At 62.8% G+C, this 554-nt stretch overlaps 2 protein-coding genes across 3 annotated transcripts in view; one reads left to right on the plus strand and one right to left on the minus strand.

Moving 5' to 3' along the window:
• Positions 1-431, minus strand: part of selenoj (selenoprotein J) — a 42,918-nt gene extending 42,487 nt beyond the window's left edge. Inside the window, exon 1 of one of the 2 annotated variants that reach the window (XM_048598153.1) lies at positions 413-431. The gene's annotated coding sequence lies outside the window, so the exon portion shown is untranslated. Of the gene's footprint in view, positions 1-220; positions 336-412 lie in introns of those variants that run through there. The other variant, XM_048598152.1, reaches the window with a different exon arrangement.
• The window catches only part of LOC125483329 (ankyrin repeat domain-containing protein 50-like), a 19,970-nt gene continuing 19,422 nt past the window's right edge, over positions 7-554 (plus strand). The window contains exon 1 of the mRNA XM_048598157.1: positions 7-165. The gene's annotated coding sequence lies outside the window, so the exon portion shown is untranslated. The remainder of the gene's footprint in view (positions 166-554) is intronic.

Consider the following 554-nt stretch of genomic DNA (forward strand, 5'->3'; position numbering starts at 1 on the left):
GCCGGAGCCGGAGCCGGAGCGAGTGTCGGTGTCTCGGCCGCCGGGAGCTGAGGCCATCCCCGGGGCCCACAGCCCCACACCCCCCACCCACAGCCCGGACAGCGGCCTAGTCCCGGCCCAGGCCTCGGCCTCGTCTCGATACGGCACCCGACCCCGGACACTGAGGTAAGAGGATCCCTGGGCTGGGTGAGAGAGACGGAGCAAACACACACCGACTTACGTTTCTATAGCGCCAGCTTCATCCTTAAGCTGAGTTTCCTGGATAAGGAAACGCTGCAGAGCTCACTGGGGTACACAGCAGGATCCCACAGAGCGGACCCTCCTCATTCAGTGAGAAACACTGCCCCAGTCTCCCAACCACCACCAAAGGTCCAGAATCTACTTTAAATATCAACAAAGTCTGAATAGATACCAGCTCCTCCGACAGTGCGGCGCTCCCTCAGCACTGACCCTCCGACAGTGCGGCGCTCCCTCAGCACTGACCCTCCGACAGTGCGGCGCTCCCTCAGCACTGACCCTCCGACAGTGCGGCGCTCCCTCAGCACTGACCCTCC

The sequence above is a fragment of the Rhincodon typus genome, chromosome 6 (genome assembly GCF_021869965.1).
Source record: "Rhincodon typus isolate 14 chromosome 6, sRhiTyp1.1, whole genome shotgun sequence".
Taxonomy (NCBI): Eukaryota; Metazoa; Chordata; class Chondrichthyes; order Orectolobiformes; family Rhincodontidae; genus Rhincodon; species Rhincodon typus.